The 17,889-nt window shown below is 36.2% G+C and overlaps 1 protein-coding gene across 14 annotated transcripts in view; it reads left to right on the plus strand.

Annotated features, from left to right (window-relative positions):
- The window catches only part of pitpnm2 (phosphatidylinositol transfer protein membrane associated 2), a 155,210-nt gene that overhangs the window by 14,064 nt on the left and 123,257 nt on the right, over nt 1-17,889 (plus strand). For 12 of the 14 annotated variants that reach the window (XM_031896469.1, XM_031896458.1, XM_012957572.3 and 9 more), the window contains 1 exon segment: nt 5,683-5,769. The exons of 1 other annotated variant lie outside the window; for it this stretch is intronic. The gene's annotated coding sequence lies outside the window, so the exon portion shown is untranslated. 14 annotated transcript variants of the gene reach the window in all.

Raw genomic sequence — 17,889 nt, forward strand, 5'->3', positions numbered from 1 at the left:
TCTGTCTATTAGAATTGCAACCAAAATAACATTTATTTTGTTAGTAATATATGTAACTGTGCTTTGTATGTGTTGCAGGCTTTAATAAGGATTCTAGTCTTTGGGCATTGGTATTTATCATTGGCCCCTTATTTTTCAGCCAGATATTTGTAAGGTAGGCCCATCGAAGGGCCCTTTAAATTGGCAGATAAGCTGCCAAAATGATCTGAGGGATCCAAATCAGCAGCTTAAATCTGTCCTTGTATGGCCACCTTAAAGGAAGGGGACCAAATGCATCACACATCAGCAGGCACCGCCATGTATAAAAGTAACATTTATTGAGTTATGTCTTGATTTTCAGTGACTACAAACCTCTGTGTAAAAATCCTGGCATAAGTAAGCAGCTGCTTGAAAATGCTATGGGGAAAATATGACCTTCATGCTTTGCGTTTTTAAATAATTTTTTTTCCAGAGTGACATCCACTCGTACTTACTTGAAGCTTGAATTTTCCCATTGCCTTTAATGGATTACACGAGGGTTGAAGTGGTGTAAAATAATTGCATCAAATGCGTCTTTCTGGCAATGTAAAATAAACACACCTTGATAGATTCGCCATTTATTTTACACAGCTGTTTACACCATTTTTTTCGGTGTCAGTTGTTTTAACAGCATGATAAATAGGCCCCTAAGTGTTAAATTGTTCTGTTTGCAAGTCATTAAATAGGAATTAATTTAAAGGGATGGGTTTCTTGGCATCTGCAGCATCTCAGGCTTCTCGAGCATTTCATTTGGAAATAAAGGGATACAGTTTTTTCTAGCTGATGGACCCAAACCCCATCCATTTTGTAGGTAGCTTTGCCCTTACATAGAAGTTCAGGCCTCTGAGGTTTGACTGTGCAAAATGTTTTTGTATGAGAAGTAGTAAGCTTTTTTTTTATTTTTTACTTAAAGGAAAGTTTTTCAGCAGCAGCTGAATGTCCAATTCTCTTATCTAAATGTAGTTTATCACACACATTCTCAGCTGCACAAACATCCAACATAAACACAACACAAGTGTAATGAAAGAGCAGAAAAGCACTACAGACTTGATTCAGTTAGTGACAAAGCCCTGCAACATGTGTTGAGTACATACAATTGAGCAGTCTGCTCTAAAAATAGTTTAACCGTTATGGTCAGCGAGAATTATTTATTAAAGTTCTATTTGTGTACTTTACACTGTTTCTGCTGACTCCTTTTGTCTTCTAGCCACGGGAAAACTGCTTTCCTTCGCATTTCCTTACTCCCTTTTCACCCTTACTTACATAATAGTTGTAATATACGGTAGTTGTATAATTGTATAGTAATAGCTGTCCCATGGAGTACCTGGAACGTATATAGTATATAGTGTCAACATATTTTGCATTAAAGAGATTATTTCTGCATAGGTAGAACTTAAAATCTGCGGTCCCTGCCACATTTATGCATGCTATGGTCAGTTTTGTCAGGAGCCAGTAAAGCTCCCTGAATGTTTTTGGAATGTAGGAAGAAACCAGAGTGCCTAGAGGAAGCCCACGCAGACATTAAAGAACAAACAAAATCCTTGGCCTGGCTGATAATCAAAACCTCAAGACCCCGATGCTACAAGGTAGCAATGCTTTCCAGTCTGTCCGTGAAATCATGTAATATCATCATGGAATGGAATCATCATGGAATATTTTGTAACCATACTATATAAACTAGTGCAACATGTTTCCAAATTTTATTTTGAAAAGTTCATTTTGAAACACAATATGCACAACAATTAATCTAGGGTTTGTTTATTACAATTAGTGGAGCCATTTTTGCCCTTTTTTCCAGCAAGACAGAGCCAGAATAGGAGACCGAATAAGGTGGAAGTGTTTGTGAGCATTTTGTGTATATAGAGTTTCCAAAGGAATTCATGCATCTTCTCACCTCTGTTCTCTTCTCTGGGTCACTTAGAAAAGGGGCAGTGTAGTGTTTTATGTAGAGGCAAACCTGCATAAAAAAGTAAAAAGATTTTGCAAAAGAGATTGTGTGCTGGCAGAGCATATGGAGTGCCCTCTCCAAAAAAACTAAATCCGTTATCCGTTATTTGGAAACCAGTTATCCAGAAAGTTCTGAATTATGGAAAGGCCATCTTCCATTTTAATACAATAATTCACATATTTAAAAATTATTTTCTTTTTCTCTGTAACAATGAAACAGTACCTTGAGATATAATTAATCCTTATTGGTAGCAAAACAATCCTGTTGGGTGTAAATGATGTTTAAATGATGTTTAATTAGATTTAAGGTATGGATATCCAGTTATGCAGACAGCCCTTATCCAGAAAACCCAAGGTCCTGAGCATTCTGGATAACAGGTCACATACCTATAGTAGATCAATCCATGGTGTGGTAGAGATTGGGGACATTGTTGGAATAGTAGGGCAGGGGTCAGCACATGTTATATTAGGGCATCCTTCTGACTTGTTGTTTCCTGTGGTCTCATGACCTTCCTACCCCCAGGCATCTTGCTCAGGAAGAACAACTGAGTGTTACTAATGGAAGATACTGTTAAAAAAACAGAATGTGACTGAAGAGAATAAACAACAAGCCCTGTGTAAAACATATCAGTTCTGTATAAATAAAGGATAATTGGTGTAAATAAAGGCGTTTTTATTCATGCTTAATATGCTATAATTGAGGTAGCATTCATTTACATACTCATACACACATTTCCCTTACCCACAGGAAGGAGGATACTGATATACGGATGAGGATACTGGTTAAGTTTGTGTTTAAATGTCATTTTGGTTTATTTATTAAAGAAACTACAAGCATTTTTAAATAATTTAAAGTTTAAACAGAAGACAAAAAAATGAAAACAATGTTATAATAGCTCAGTTATTGCACTAGTAAAAACAACTATACCCTGGCAGAATCTGATCTGCTAGGAATGACTTTTGTTGCATTCTGGATAAGGAAGTATAGAGAAAAGAACTTTGAGCCCCTGCAGCCTTCTAGACAGTTCTTATATGGTATCAAATTTAAGAACATATTGTTTTAGCTTGGAAGAAAAAAATAGGGAGGAATCTGGTTATAAGAAATATTTTCATTTTTAGCCATCCAAACAATCCTTTACTACATTTTTCATTAACGCTTTTCTCTTCTTTACTGTGTAAAGATTGGCATGAAGTTTGGCTTGTGACATGATAAGCAGATGCTTTATGGCGCATCTTTGGTTACACCAATGTGTGGAAATGTTCCTATATATAGCAGAGGAATGTTACAAATTCCCCTCTATGTAGTAGTGAGCTGTATTTTTAGTGCTAATCTTTTTGAAAGGGAAACTGTCACCATTATAAATATATTTCACTAATCTCTAGTGGATGTTTCATGAATCTGTTTTACAAATAGTGTTTGTTTTTATTTTCCATTACAGTTGTCTATGGATTTTATATATATATATATATATATATATATATATATATATATAATCAGGAAGCTTATTAATAAATAATTTATAGTTTAAAACCTATAAGAAAAAATGTAAAAACTAATTGTAAAAGAATTATGAAATATTGCCTGCAGTTTAAAATGTGTGTTTATACCAGTGAGAGTTTCCCTTTAAATTGGAAACACATAACCCTCCAAGGGGATCTCATTATCATTACTATCATTAAGGGAGCCATTTACTAAGGGTTTTTTTTTTTCCGATTCAGATTTTTAGCGCTAAAAGTTGCAATAAAAAAATGGCTAAAAATCTGAATCCGACAATTTTTCAGCTATAACTTGCTAAGATCATGTAGAAGTCTATGGCAGATGTCCCTTCCTTGGAGGATAGTTCTTTTACTTTGAAACCTTAGAGGATTTTTGATGCTGTTTTTTTTGTGCAACAATTCACAATGTCATAGTTTTAATGTGACAATTCATAATTATTATGACTTTTCTGCAACTTTTCCTGCGTGGACTTTTTCATTTCAGATTCTTTAGTAAATGCCAGACATTCGTGGAAACAAGTTTATTCGAATTTTAAAATAAAACAATGAGAAATGTTAGAGCTTTAGCAAAAAGCTTTTTTGTGCTAAAGCTAGTAGTTGACCTTTAAGTCAAGTATATTATATAATATCAAATTCTTGGCAAGTTTTCAATTGGTCTTCATTTTTTTTTTCATTTTGTATAGTTTTTGAATTTGCCGCCTTCTTCTTTCCAGCTTTCAGGGGAGGGACACTCACCCCTGCAGCTAAAAAACTATTGTTACTTTTTTATTACCTGTCTTTATATTCAGGCCCTCTCCTATTCATATTCCAGTCTCCCATTTAAACCACTGCCTGGTTGCTAGGATTTAAATCCTATCAACCAGATAGGTGCTGAAATTCCAAGCTAGAGAGTTGAGCAAGAAGCTGAATATTTCAAAAACCACAAATAAAAAATGAAGACCAATAGCAAATAGTCTCAGAAGAAGGTGAACAACCCATTTAACAACATTTTGCACATCTTGTGCCATTTTTATTATTGAACAAGGTTAATGTAATACATTCTCATATATTTTGCAATGGCTAGTGCTGTATCTGCTCTTCAGGAAATAATTATTGGCCATTATATTTTTATGTATGTTGATAGGTGTGAACACCACCTGATCCCTATTTATCACCGCTTTAACTGATGCAGGCTCATTTTATCAGTAATAAGAATCATGCTAGTACTTCTAGCTAACCCTCACCATCATATTTCTTTAAAAAATTCTTAGCCCACCCACTAGCCCAGTGCTATATACAGGTCTGGCACTCAAACATGCTGATCTTAATCTGTAGGGACAGCGGAATTCATCATGTTGGAGTATTGGGTCTGTAAGTAATCATTGGTAATCATTGGTACGAAACGCGCAAGGCTTCTTTTGTTCTTTTATAAATGTATTAAATAAATTTTATATATTTTTTACTTATAATATGGCTGCTTTTTGATATATACTTTTGGGAAATCAGAGTGCCTGCCAACATTTTTTGCTATGTGATTTTCTCTGTAAGTATTGATTGGAGGGTGGGATTCAAAATAATTACCTGCATTGTGAAGGATCATTTGTAGGAACATATAATTTAAAACTAAAGCTAATGTATTAGAGCATAGATTTTCTTTTCAAGAAACTTCTTCCTCTTCTACTTTTTCAGTTCAAGTCTTGGAGAGCCAACTTTTCTTATGTGTCTCTTTGACTTACAAGTGTTACAGATCTCTGAAAACATAGGCGTTTAGCCATTTAGCCATAGTTCAAATATATTTTTACCACAAATCTGACCTGGTCTTTGTGATGTATCTAGGAAAACAAATAGACTTACTCCCTCTGATCTTTCCCTTATTGGCCCCTCTTTCTAGTCCCACAGAATTACTGGAATAATTATTTCCTAAATTACAGTTCCTGAAGCAAAATGTTAGCATGTGCTGGCTAACAATGCCTTGATTTAACATGTATATGAAGTCCTGTACATTTTTGGTGTTACTAGCTTTTAAAGCATGGCATAGGATGCAACATGGCTGCTCCTTTTTATATTATAAAATGACAAATGCAGAAATCTTACTCTGCAGAGTAACCTATGCTCATATATTTAAGTGAATATATAGAGAGTCCTGCTTATAACCAGGGCATGTATATCCTATAAATTCAGCCAAAATTATTTTACCAGGCAACAACAGCACTCTAATGTATTTCAATTACTTTTCCTCAGGATGAAGCATGACGGTAATGTGAGTCAGCGCTCATGTTTGTGATTCCTTCATGTATTCTCAGCATTGAAAGAACAAGAATCGATCAGGTAAATGCTCATTAAGTCACTGGTGCCATTAATTGTTTTTTTAAAGCGGTTAGTGTTCTATTCTGAAGATTGGGAGCGATCTGAGAGTAGTAGATGGTTTCCTGTTTCCTTTGTACCCTATACTCTATCATCCTTTTGCAGCTGGACATATTCCTTAAGCAGATTATATCTATTTTGTGTGCTATTTCTAGATATCCCCATGCTGCGGCCGGCAGAGACTGTTATTGGCCATTTACTTGCAGAGTATTTTTAGTGAATTTCGCAATAAATAACTTTAATCCAATTTTGCTGTGTTGTAACCTGTTTGGACTATAAGGAAAGTTACATTAGTAATAATTCTCATTTTGTTAATGGCTTCGTCTTATGAGTTATGAGGGTTATGGCTTTGTGGTGAAACCAGATCTATTTTTATTATTGATATTATGCTTGTTCATATTGCAGTTGCTGAACTCCAGCGAACAAATCCTGTAGAGCAAAGGTTGAGGCTGCCCCTAGGGGTGAGGCTCAAAGTAGTTCAAGGGGCATCCAACCGAAAGGTCATTTTTTAACTAAAACTTAAAGGTCAGTGCTTTTATTCAGCTATAAAATACATCTGAAAACCCAGCCCGAAGATCACTACCATGTGTACCTTAAAAAAAACAAAAAAACATTTTGATAACTATATATACTTTTTTCTAAACATTTTCTTTTTTTAAGTACACATTCAGAACAAGAAGAAATGTGAGACAGAATATGTCATGGAAGATGGAATATTGGTACTAAAGGGTTAAACGACAGGGATTAAAGATATCTGAGAGGTGTCGTTATTTTCCTTCATTAATTACCAAAGTGTGAGTCACACCTCAGTGCTAAAACCCTCACTTAACAGACTTTTCGTTCTAAAAATAGTGACTCTCGTGTTCAAGCCTCGAGGCTTTTTCTCTTTGTAAAAGTGTTACTGGTGGGTGCAAGAGTTTTAATAGCACCCTTTTAGCACTAGCACCATAAATCACAATGGGCCTTACTTAGCAAGTACTAACTGCAGGGCATATTTAAAGAGCTACCATTATCATTTCTTACTTTTTAACCTTATCTTTTAGTTAAAAAAAACTAGTGAAACAAGTGTGTTTATTTTGTTAGGGAACTCCTCTGCAATTAGTATAGATATTGTTATACATAGTTTATATATGTAAGTGTATAGATAGGTCATTATGAGTGTGTGTATATATGTGAACTGGGGTTTGTTAGGAGGGGTTGGACTTGGTGGACTTTGCTATTTTTTTAACCTAGCTTAACTAGGTAACTATGCATGTGCTTTATCATCAGTTTTGTTGTTTCTGTGGGACACACTACACTAGCTACTTGTAGCCTTTGTAGCCTATGTTCTTAGCCCATTAAGAAACCATAAAACATATTAATATGTCACTATTTAGCCAGTTATTGCTTCATCTGCAGAGTAGCTGTTACAACAAATGTGAATGATTGACTGTACAGGGGCAGTTTGCATGATGGTGGGAAGCAGCAGGCCAAGCTTTAGGATCAATGGATGGTTTAATAAAAGTGAAATAAGCTTGAATGTCAGGTTTAGACACTGCTGATGGATATATAGGCAACTGTCCAGCCTAGATGCTTCTTGTTATCCTAGCATAAGTCAAGGGATATTATACATGTGTCTGCCAAGCAGTTTGGACCTACCACTTTCAATTTAGTCTATTAGGTCTGAGTTGCAAAGTCTTCACTGAGTAGTTATCTATTTTTTTTATTTTTTTTCTTAGCATAGTAAAGCAACTGCAGATAGCACAATCTAGAATGAGAGCGTATATTTGGGAAGGCAAGATTCTCATTAAGAAACTGTGACACTTCCCCCCAGAATCTCTGTATCACATGAAACAGAGTGCCTACATCACTTCTGCACTTGGGACATTGATTGGACACATTTTCATAAATTTTGGCCAGGTGATAGGGGGCTAAGTACACTCTATTTCTGTAACCAGTTTTAGGTCATTAGACCACATCTCAAGCACAGAAATATCACTCTACCATTTAATCTTGGTTTTCTCTTGAGGAGAGGGTCATTATATATTTTTAGTGAACTTTTTGTATTGGGGTCTAACCCTCATAACAAGTGTTACACTTCCATAAAAAAATGTTCCATATAAAACAGTGTACTATTTACATTTACAACAACAAAATTCTAAATAGTGGGTTGTTTGTTTGCTGTGCTATAATGTCTGCTGCCCAATCTGCTCAAAATACCTTTTGGACACCATTGAATTAGGTTTATTCTACTGTCAGACACCTTTATCCCTTTTTACAAAACTGCTTTCCTGTAAGAAAGTAATTATTTTCAGAAATGAAAATGTGTTGGCTACTCTAAAGCATATATACACTTCTTACTTCTTGATATGATTCTACAGGTTTTCTTAGATTTGGATGGCTGTATCATGACATTTAGGGCATGATTTATGAACCCTGGAGCATATGTGTTCATGTAGTCACTTGCAGAATCTGTGAGTGAGTTCCTGAATTTACAAGTTGTAAGGATACTTGTCTGTTTTTCATCCATTTCAGCAGCAAGCCAAAGCAACTGATTGCAGAAACTCACAGTTTTTGCAAGCGATTGCACAAGGGTTCATATATCGGGCCCTTAGTTCAGTGTGCAGCTTTCTTACCACAGGAATGATATCTTCATTACTTCCAAGGAACAGAAACTTGTTTTAACAAGCTTTTAGGGTAAATATAAGAAAATATCAATTTGTAGCATTTTGTATAGAATCAAACATGACAAGCCTAAGTTGTTTTTGGGTGGAGTTCCCCTTTAATTTGTGTCCTCTGAGAAAAAGGTTAAGAAACACAGAGAATAGTGGTGTCACCAGGTGTTGGTGAAATGGGAGCCTGGGGTGGCAACTACGTCGACCACGGTCCACCAGTCGATCCCCCGTGGATTTCTGTTGGACAGTCGATCGCGACCGCAAAAAGTGTGGCCACCCCTGGAGTAAACCAATTGCTTACTACTCATGGAAGAAATGATTCTTTACTGTTGGTTGTTATTTCAGTAAGGTGCAGCTTGTTCGATTCTGTGTCCATTTCTGGACATACACTCCTACAACTTAAGTTATAAATTTAACAATAGCTGATCCTTTTGTGTTTTTTTTATCCGACGTGCGTTGTTCTCATTTTCTTTGCAAAGACATTTTCTATGCTGCTGTGTTCTTTTCGGTAGGTGCAGCCATCTAATAGATGTTATTTTAGGCATGGGATACAAATTATTTTATGCAAATTATTCTATATTTGTAAGATGGTTTATATTACTTTATCCTGTTTTGCCTTTGCAAGTTGACTTGACTCATGATAAGTAAACATACTCAGCTGAGGTGAAAAGTATTGTATTGTGCTTGCAGTATTTTGTCTACCTTTTTTTTTTAGGAAAATGTAAAGCTGTTTATTGCAGGGGCTTCCTGTACATCTGTTTTTATATGAATAAGTTCTGGCTGCCACCTGCTTGGTTTTGACCCAAACAGTTCGGTTTTTCTAAAGGCTGTTCAGTTCTTAGCTCTCTATATGGGGTTCAGCCTTGTAAAACCCAAACAATAATCTGGCCAGTAACCACCTCTTTTGTCATAGCCTTGCCTCCAAAACACACAAACCTGCCATCAACAGCTTTATCTGCCCCATTTATAGCTAGGTATCCATGAGAATTATTGGAAGGCTGATTGCCAAATTCTATGCCCTCTCCTGAGACAGAATGCTGTTGGTTGTGCAGAGAAAATTAGATTTATTGGACCTGGATTTAGGGCTGTGCCCTGAAACACCTGTATGCAGAATACTACTTTCTGTGTACATAGGAAGCCAAAGAGGCATACAAGGCATCATTTACATGACTAATCCCACAGTTGTTCAAGAAAACATTATCTTTTCCTTTCTTGTGTCATAACAGGTTTATATGTACCGTATAGCAAGTTGCGAGTTAAAGGGGTGGTTCACCTTTAAACCAACTTTTAGTATGTTATAGAATGGCTAATTCTAAGCAACTTTTCCATTTTCATTCAAACATGAAATAAATCCAATAGTTTTTCCACCAATATGGATTCGCATGACTTAGTTACCATCAAGTACAAGGTACTGTTTTATTATTACAGATAAAAAGGAAATCATTTTTAGAAATTAGAATTATTTGCTTAAAATGTTCTCTATGGGAGATGTCCTTCCTGGGTTTTCTAGATAACAGCATCTTTGTAAAAATATATTAGACATCAATAATACAGGCATGGGATCTAAGTTATTACCTAAATATATTGCGCGCATTATTATTTATTTGTAGATCTTGTATAATATGTGTTATATTTAGTGCTGGGATTATAGCAGTAGTCCATTTCTCAGGACTATAATGTACTGCATTGTGGACAGCAATACAAGGTACTTTAAAGGGGAAGTAAAGGTAAAATCACTGGGGGTGCCAAAATGTTAGACACCCCCCAGTGATTGTAATTGCTTAGCTTATACCTCGGGTTGGTGCCCCTGTTAGGAGAAAACAGCACGAGGGCGGGTTAGTTGCAGTCCAAAGATCTGAGGCAAATAGTGAGAAGGCTTGTTGACAAGAGGTGTATTTCTATTAGAGGGGTGCAAGTGATGGGCTTGGCTGTTGCCTTTCTTAAGATTATAAGGCTCTAAAGATCAAAATAGTTTAAAGGATAGGAGAAAAAGAGTGATGTGGGAGGTCATTAGAAAGATTTCTCAAAAACAGACAAAAGGGAATATGTTTGTGTGCAGAAAAAGAGACTCCTGCTACTGCATTAAAAAAGAACTAAGCTTAAATAAAGGCATAGGGCAGAAATGTTGCACATTATGTTTTGGGTTTCTGTACCAGCCCAAGTCAACCATGGCCCTTTAGTAGGGAAGATCTGTGCCTCTGAAGATGCCCCCAGTAGCTCTGTGCTGTTGTCAGTTACTGAGTTTAAGGACCAACTCTGTATAATGTTACAATATAAGGCTGATTAGTAAATAATACAGAATATTAGTACATGGCAGCTCAGATACCAGAGAAATGAACATGATAATGTAATAATCAGCTCTGTAGTATCAGTTTATATGAAGGGCCATTTTTATTTTCTGCTTGATAATTTGTGACAACCCCTAAGCTTAGCTTCTCAACTGCTGCCCAAAGCGCACTGAGCATGTGAGTGTCATTGACACCTCTAACAAGATGGGGGGCTCCCGTGACAACTGTGAAAGCCTGGATCTTTAGCCTGGTGCATTACATTAAATACATTATATAAAATGTAATTTCTAGCCATATTCATTTTTAGGGGTTCTTCTTAAAGGACAGATGGAAGGGATGACAGGCCAATGTGCAGTAGCCTGCAGGGCATAATTCTACAGCAGTCAGTTTGGGAGTAAATTAGTTGCTATGTTAGCAGTAGCAGAGCAGAGACAATATCTTAGCTATGTTTTTGAAGAAGCAGTATGTTTTATTTTGTGTTTTAGTGAGACTAGATTTAAAAAAAAAACTAAAGGCTAAAATTAATCAAATTAAACTGGCAATTTTTCTATTAGTGGTTAGTGATGTCACTAGTGATGTAATTTATGTAAAAATGGAAACTTTGTTTCTTTGCTGGAATGTAGCAGGCTTCTAGAACAGAAGTTCCAGCGTGTATTGTGGTTAGGGCTGGCATGAAACCAGAATTTAACACAAATTAGAGGATATCAAGTTAATTTTCCACTTGTAGGCAAATTAGAGTTCTGATTTTGTTTAGTCTGTGGCCAAAGTTTTTGGACACGTGTATGTTGTTCAGCTGTGAGAATAGGTTTTTCTAGAAATTCAGTATATAAACTAAAAATAGTTTGACCCTGGTGCCAGAGCCAGGTAAAGTAGTATTGGTGCCCAAAAGTCTTTTTACATAGGTGTTTTTGTTGACTAAATTTGCTCCATTGCCTTTAGTGTTTAACAAGAGGCAGTTTAAATTAATTGTGTGACTTTCATTAATCTTTCAGCATGTTCAGCTACATACTTATATGTGTGTGTGTGTGTATATATTTATTAGATTTTTTTTTTATTTGTAATGATTAAACATTTTTTCTGGCTGTGACTTTCTCCATACATTCAGGCTCCAATAACCTTTACCTTGCTGTAGAAATCCTTGGAAAATATATAGTATGTGTGTATAGAATTATTAGATAGTTACCTTTGTGTTTAGATATGTGTTGATAAATGTATTCATCTTATGAATCCCACTCCTGATTTGAACACATCATAATGTTTGTGTAGATTCCAAACAGTGATAAGCACAAAGTGCTGTTTACTTAAGTAAAGGAGCAAGAAATTATTTTTAAGACGCTTAAGCCTCTTAATTGTGCCTCAGAAATGAGCCTGTGAAAGGGAGGGTTGTTGATGTGTTTGTCCTAATTGCCTGCTGAATAATTCACACGTACCTTTGTATCCCTGCTGTAAATTATCCATAAAGCCATAGCTTTCTCCTGGCCTCTGCGCACATCGTATTGTTGTGTAGGAGCAAGGAGAGCAGGCTGGTATTGACACAGGTGCCCTTATTAGATGAAAGAGGGAAATTCGCCAACACGCCAGGCTTTTTTATGCTCCTGATTGAAGCTGGAACATGTTCATCAAACAAAAAACATGCTGTAAGTATGTAACGGTTCCTTTTCTCACACTGAGTGTCGTTAAAACTGTGCTCCCCGTGGATTCCTGGTGTGCTCACTGTGGATTCCTGGTTATGAAATAACCAGCATTTATTTTTAAGGTTTGAGAAGAGGGCTGCCTGGCAATGTAATAAGGTTAGGGTTAGGGTCCACATTTGAGGGTGGAGGGGATAATATTACTTGTAAATGTCCAGTTTTGTGTACTATTGTCTGCTGGGGTCTAGCCTACTTTCTAAGCCTTTGGGAGGTTCACAGCATAGGCAAAAAGTACTTTGTTCCTGTTAAAAGAATAGTAACTCCAACAATGTTTAATATCAAGCAACCATTGTTTAAAGTAATGCCTATAATGTACTGTTGGCCTAGCCTGGTAAAAATTTTGTTCAGAAACGCTACTATGGTTCATATAAATACGCTGCTGGGTAGCCATTCAATCTAATGAAGAAACTATGTTTAGGTTACATAAAAAGTTCTGTAGAATACAACAGGAATACAAGCCGGACTTGGATTTCTTATTATTGAGTGCTATTCTTCATATAGATTGTAAGCTCTACGGGGCAGGGACCTCCATCCTCTTGTGTCTGACTCTTAACTTATTGCAATTGTATCTTTTATTTATTTGTGCTTATTGTAATACTTTGTATTTATCTATTTTAATACCCCTGTTTATATTAATGTATTCTACTGTACAGCGATGCGTACATAAGTAGCGCTTTATAAATAAAGTTATACATACATACATACATACATACTGCAGTCATTGGAGGTTATTGAATACAACTGCCAGAATCCCCCTGACATCCTTTGGGTAATTTGCCAGATACAGTCCAACATCAAATGGAGCCCTGCCCCAGAAGTACTGATTTCTTTTATACAGGTCATGAACCTCAGAGTTTACTTTTTAAATTTTAGATTTTAAAGAAGGCGGTACATTGTGTCTTATAATTAACACTTTCAATGACCCAAGTGTCATCACTAAACACTATTTAGAACTGAATGACATCCACCATAACAATATAATACACAAGAGCCAATGAATATCTTGCAAATTATATCCTTATATATGGCGTTTAGTGATATCATCGTGCTTAATGAAACTTGTGTATTATAAAAAATTGTATACCCCCTGTATTAAGATTTTAGAAATCATCTTGGAGTCCCATTAACTGTTTAACATTTATATGGTCAAGGAAATGCTCTGTGACTTATACAAATGATAACTGCTCCACAATTTATGTCTTTATATTTTTTAATGTAAATTCCTACTCCTCCAAGGTATCCCTCTGATGTTGGGGGCCCAGGGCAAGAATCCTCTTTGCCCTACCCTAAAACTGTCCAGTTGGTCCTGTTTATATTATATCGTCAGAGGCTTTTTTTTCTGTGTTTTGAGCTTGGCCTAGAAAATTAGCTTTGTTGCCCAAAGCATGGATGGTGACTGCTTGTGTTTACATAGCTCCCTGCAGTACATAAAATATTACGTGTATGAGAAAGCCAGACACAATGTTTTTTTTTCCACTTGCTTCAGACCTTCAGGGATCTCTCTGTTGTTTGCAGGCCTTCGCATTGCTACTGTGTTTGGGGTACAAACAATGTGCTTCAAATGAAGCAGGACAAATCTGGCATGGGAATCGATAATGCCAAACATAACAGCTTTGAAGCCCTACATGAAGCTACATGCAGTTGTTCAAAACAGATCACTTCCAATGTAGTAGCTAGCCAGTCATTTCCATATATGAAAATATTTAAGAGCCAGAAATGTGCAGTCTCAGTGTATTGCTGGAAGATACATATATATATATATATATATATATATATATATATATATATATATATATATATATATATATAAACCTCTGTCAAGAAGAATAAATTAGAATTTGTTTTGCTGTGGTTGTATATAAAAAAAAATTTCATATTAGATTTGTGCCTGGTAGGAATTACTGTGAACTGGCAGCAAGTGGTTTTCTTAAAGTGACACTGACACTAAAAACTACTCTTCAAAATATTAATGTACGCTAAGGGGTATATTTATCATGCTGTGTAAAAAGTGGAGTGAAGCATTATCGGTGATGTTGACCTGGGCAACCAATCAGCAATTAGATTTCAACAGTTAGAAAACCAAAGCAAATTGGCTGCTATGAGCAACATCACCGGCAATGTTTCACTCCACTTTTTACACAGCATGTTAAATATAACCATTAGAATTACCTAATTTTTGGCTGATAGGGATGCTTTTTAAAGTAATTGTTACTTGAAGTTCCTAAACCTGACTGTTTTGCCAACTTGACTATCACTTCCCAGCCTGTCTGTTACAGCTTCTAATGCTAACAGACTACTGCTGTACAAATATGGCAGCCCCCTCGTAGAGGAACATGAGAGATCTGATAGGTAATGTAAAAGCAATGGGCAAATACTTTTATAGCAAAATTATAAATTGCATGCATAGACAATGTTATGATATATAGACAATGTTATGATATATAGGATATATGGTTCTGGTTTCAGTATCTCTTTAAAGGGATGTTATCAACTTTGTTAACACAAGTGATGTTGTATGGATTTTCTTGGTGAATACTTAAGGGGCCATCTCAAAATGTATTGTTTGGCAATTAAATTAAATATATTTCCTTTATTTTCCTATATTTATATGAATAAACTTTTAAGATTTTTTTTTTCATTTAAAAGTGATTTTACAATTTTATGACTTGAGGCTTACAATTTAGAGGGAAAAATACAGAGGTAAAGACATGTCAGCAAGCTTTCTTTATTTTAAAACAGTTCCAATAACTTGGCTACTACTTTACCCACCATGACTATTGTACATCGAACAGCCTTAGGTACACGGGGTAGCTTTTGATAAGCAATGTATATGGGCTATCCTTAGCATGAGAGACCACCTGATCCTGCATGAGCTCTCTCCCATAGTTCCTTCCTGTTTTCAGTCAGTCTCATGTAGGAATTTAAGGGGGGTACATACTTGACTGAGATGTCAGTTTTCACATCTTATTTTTCTAATTATGCAGTTTATTGAAAGCAGCCAATATGCTGAAGGATCACAGTCACTATGTGGCCTTGGGTTTGAACCTTGTGTGGCTGAGAGACTCAGGATGGAGGAGTTTGATTTAAGAGCAAAATCGAGTCCAGTAAATTAGTCCATTGATTGGAGTCCGCACTTCGTGCTGCAGCTCCTTGATCTAATAAGTTTCCTGCAAAGCTTTCCAATGATTACATCAGAGCTGCTCCTCAGCCAACAACAATTAACATACAAAATGGCATTCAATCAATTAATGCTCTCATTTTGGGAAACATTAGCGTTCCAGTAAGTAATGCACGCCACGGCATCTAAATATACAGGCATTGTTTTAAGGCTCTTGGGTTTACACAAGGCTCCATAGCAGGGTGGGGCAAAGTGTATTTGAAGTACAATTTCCAGCATCCTACAACAGAATTTGGTTGTATTACAAGAGTATTCACCAAATGTGTAGTCTTTTTAAAAGGAAATTGTTTTATAGAGTGCTTGCATAATGAAATATCAGCATTTAATAAAGTGCTGCATCTAGTTCCTATGAAAACCTACATAAAAATAGGATATTTACCCACCCAGTGAATATGCAGGGGTGGTGTTACTTTCCATGGATAGTTTGTACTTTGTCATTTGTCTTGCTATATCTGTATACAGTATTTTAGTATTAGAAATGTATTATTTCCTAGACACAGAGCGAGTCCGGTCACAAGTGGCATTATTTATATATACTTATAACATCACTAAATACCATTCTACCACTAAGCTATCCTCTTCAAAGCAAGCCTTTCCCTTTTCAGCCCCAGAGCCATTCCTTTTTGTCACCACACCATCCCCATACATCAGGGATCCCCAACCTTTTTTTTACTCGTGAGCCACACAAGCTTAAAAAAGTTATTTGGGGATGCCACATAAAGACTGTGATTGGCTATTTTGTAGCCCCATGTGAACCACTAGACTGCAGGAGGCTCTAGGAGTAAAACTGTGTATGTTTGCTTATAAAAGTTGCCTCCAAGCCAGAAATGTAAAAATGGGCACCTACTTTGAGGTCACTGGGAGCAACATCAAAAGGAGGTGGTGAGCAACATGCTGCTCTTATGTCATGACCACTGTTTTTTTTTTAATTCAAAAGATTGCTCTGTGAGGCTACAATTTTATTGTTACTTTTTATTACTTGTTTTGCCCTAACCTGTTTATCCTTCAGTCTCTCATTTAAACCACTGCCTAGTTGCAAGGCTAAGTTGGATCCTAGCTACCAGATACCTGCTTTTTGTTTAGAAGCTCTCCCAAGCTGGAGAGCTTCTAAACAAAAAAAGTAAATAAATAAACAAGCTGGTTTAATTAACAAGAATGGGCTTTTCTGAACCAAATGATTCACAGCTTTGTGCTTATGCTGATTTTTTTTATCTATTTAAACAAAAATAACATTTGAGCTGGATATTTTTCTGCCTTGTCAGTTCACCTTCATTGGAACACATCAGACTGATAAGTTTTTCTATTTATGCTGTTTTTTCAACGTATTTGTATGGTATGAACACACAGCTGGCAGACACAGTCCTTGGTGTAAACTGTCCTTCACTAGAAAGGCGTTAGTCACATCTGTTGGCAGAATCAATGTGCGCTTTGTATCGGCTTGAATAAATAATGTTTGCATCAATAATTCAGCTAGTTATTAGGACAAACACAAATATTAAGCAACTACTTTCTCATTTTTTATTCATGCTTTGGTAAATGAACATTTTGGGTACGTCAAGGTCTTTGAGTTGACAGCAGAAACTCTAAGATACGTACGTCACAACTGGGACCAAAATATAATTCCAGAACATTTTGGGCAACCAACCTTCTTTATTCAGTCTTTATGCAGAAGTCAGGGACAGCTTTTAAATTACAGGTAGGCCCAATACATCTTCTAGGCCTAGGTGCAAAGGATGTATTAAACCAACTATCACTTTAAATCTAACTCCACCTCCTGCGTGAAGAGAGAAGGAAGAGCAGCGGATGCTAAGAGGGTATAGTGAAGAGTAAATAACGTTTGGTAGTACATATGCTCACAGGAAAGGATCTCACCCGTAGTATAAGTGGGCCCAGGTGCTCATGCCCCAGACCTTCAGCCAAAGGGAGCCATCATGGATACATCTCAAATATAGAGTTAAGGCAGGCACTCCGGTTATGGTCAAAAAAATGAAAAGCGATTGTTCATGAAAAGTAAAAGTAAAATCAAAAACCTTTTATTTAACACATGATACAGAGAGCCTACAGTGAAGAGTAACTTCATTATTTCATAAGCGGTACAGAATTTTGAATTGATGAAATTTAAAAAGTTTATTATTTCAGTATGATGAAGCTTGTATTACATTGTACCTCTTCATTTTTTCAGTATCAGCAGTCAGATTTCTTGTACTAATACACACATTTTCTTTGTAGTTTGTAGTACAGGTATAGGGCCCTTAATCCAGAATGCTCGGGAC

Source organism: Xenopus tropicalis, chromosome 1, assembly GCF_000004195.4.
Source record: "Xenopus tropicalis strain Nigerian chromosome 1, UCB_Xtro_10.0, whole genome shotgun sequence".
Classification (NCBI taxonomy): Eukaryota; Metazoa; Chordata; class Amphibia; order Anura; family Pipidae; genus Xenopus; species Xenopus tropicalis.